The sequence below is a fragment of the Chenopodium album genome, chromosome 11 (genome assembly GCF_948465745.1).
Source record: "Chenopodium album chromosome 11, dcCheAlbu1.1, whole genome shotgun sequence".
Classification (NCBI taxonomy): Eukaryota; Viridiplantae; Streptophyta; class Magnoliopsida; order Caryophyllales; family Amaranthaceae; genus Chenopodium; species Chenopodium album.
Genome location: NC_137844.1, coordinates 14,977,991 through 14,980,773, shown reverse-complemented (window position 1 = coordinate 14,980,773; position 2,783 = coordinate 14,977,991).

Here is a 2,783-nt window from a genome sequence, read left to right as displayed (position 1 = left end):
AAAAGATAGGTACGGATGTTAATTATCTAATTTAATTAGATTAAGTACTCTGTACGGCGTTGAGTTTGCGCATGAACCATCGCGAAACGACAGAGCCATCGCGCCGCGATGGAAGCAGTTTTACTCCGAGTAGAATTCGATCTTTTTCTGATCGTTTCGGGACCTTTTTCCTTATAAATAGGGTCGTATTTCCTCGGTTTTATTCATTCACAATCATCAAAAATAGCTTGTTTTTTCCCTCTTTCTAGCCTAGCCTTTTTACAAACACAATACCACATTCACGAGTTCTTGACACACCTAGTCAAGCTCGAAGTTGCCTTCGCCCTAGACGGGAATGGTTGCTAATTTCTGAGGTTTTGGTCCCAAATCCCTATTTTAATTATTTAAATTAATTGTTTGATTTAATATTTTCCTTGAAGTTACTAACGTGGGTATTGTTTTGATAGAAAGAGATACGAGGCAACAAAGTAAGTAGTTTTATTGCTTTAGAGAGCATGCTTATATTATTTTAATTCCTAGTTCATGTTAGGATGTTATTTATTGCTTTCTACTATCATGCTTAGTTTGCTTCCTATTTCTTCTATCATGTTAGTATCATGTTAGGGTTAAAGATTTGATCTTTATTGTTTAGTGGCATGCTAGGATTTGTTATTAATCTTGTTAGTATCACGCCTAGGATCTTGCTAATATTATTATGCTTTAATGAGATTATGATGATGATTGTTGTTATTATGTTGCTTGATATATTATTGTTATTGCTTGATCACGCCCTCTCTTGCAGGTTTAAAGGGAATTTTTACTTGTAATCACACTTAATAAGATAATTAATAATTTTATTTAGGCTAATATGATTTTAATTCAAGTGATCGCCAATAATAATTGTGTTTGTGCATTAATATTCAACCAACATAGATTAAATAGGTTTAGGGTTAATATAATGATGGTATGTTAGTTAGAAAGCGCACATGAATATGAGAAGAATAAAGTACAGGCCTATTTTTAGGGCAGGTTCAATCTCTTTTAGGTTGGATTTGTACCTTCATCCCCGAATATCCAGTCATGGTTCCGGACCACTATGGAGTTAGCGATCTCATGGATCGTGAAGGGGTGTAACCTTCACCCTGTGAACGGTTTACAAGTTCCTAAAACTTGTTGGCGACTCTTTCGCTCTAGCTTACTTCCCTTTGGATGTTACCATACTTAAGTGTATGATCACAGTGGGGCTCAAGTGCGGGGGTGCTTAAAATATTCCCTACAGTTTTTAGCGACTCCGCCGGGGAGGATTTCTATTTTAATTCCTAAAATTTATTTTGGCAATAATTTAGAATGAGTGGATGAGACTCGAAACGTTCTAAATATTCATGTGTGCAATTTTGATTGACATTATTGGCATAAGCATAAAAAAGGTCTGCATTGGATAGACCATCCGTAATGCGTCAAAAACATAGGATTTTTACACGTAGGAAATTTTGGGAAATATCTTTCACAACTAAAATCGAAAAAACGCTGCGAAAACTGGAAAATTCTAAGCATGTAGGAACTGGCGCTGAGAAAACAGTGCCCATCGCATTGCGATGGCTCTGTCGTGATGCGATAGCAATATCGCGGCGCGACAGGGCTATCGTCTCGTGTTGGTCCCTGTTGTCTCGTGCCAAGTTCTTCCAATACCAAGCCAGAAATCTGTCTTCTTGCTTTGACCGGTTCTAATACTGTTTGCTCGGTTTTATTTCCTGATACTTTTCTGAACCCATATGTGTTTTACATATGGCCATAACCCTCTGGGAATTCACGCTCCATCTACCCAATCGAACGCTCATTGCAACGAAGGGTACATTCGAGTTTGTGAGTTCACCAAACCATGGAAGCAAGTTTAACTTGCGGGGTCCATCCATGCGCGCCAACCCTTCCAAAGGTAAGGCTTCTGCGCGATGCATCCGGAATCATAACCATGGACCCTCTTTGAATAACCCTTATCCTTGAACTTTAGAGAACTAGAGTCACGGTTAGGTTGCAAACTCATTAATGATATTGTGCTTACTTGACTACTTGTGCATCTTTGCTTTATTTACACTAACTGTTTGTTTGACTTGTTTAAGAGTTTAAATAAACTAATTAATGACAATGTAAGATTTGCTTAATTAATTAAATTAATTAATATGAATAATTAAAGTTTAATAAATTAATTAAACCGACTTAGTACGACTTTAGGCTTGTCCTTCTAACGCAGAACACTGAAAACAGGCCCAGATCGACTGTAGACACCCAAATGTGTCTCCCCAAAACCAAACCCAATGATGAATACCTTTCACGTCATTTGATTATCGAACGAAGTGAAAGTGTGAAAAGTCTAGTGATGTGGATGATTTTTATTAAAATATCTCTCTTTCTGTTTTTGAAAACATTTCTTTTCTTTCACTGTATTTATGAAAAATGGTCAGTCCAATTTGGTTTGGTCCATGATAAGGGTCCAATAATAGTGTAGTTGGATTGGGCTCGAAAAGAGCTTTCCAATGATATATTATAAGCCCAATTTCGATAAATAATGAGGAAGTTATGGATTATATAAAATTGGGCCCGAAATGATTTTTATATGTGGCCCAATGATCTAGAGGAGGGCCTATTAATTATTATTCCTAACTTGTTAGGATTGATTTTAATCTTCTAGAATATTTAGAAGGTTCCTTTTAATTCTAATGGAATTAGGATTAATAATTATATTTTAAAGAGTTTTATTTTGAATAAAATAGGTGTTTTATGATAAACCTGATTTTAATTTGATAAAC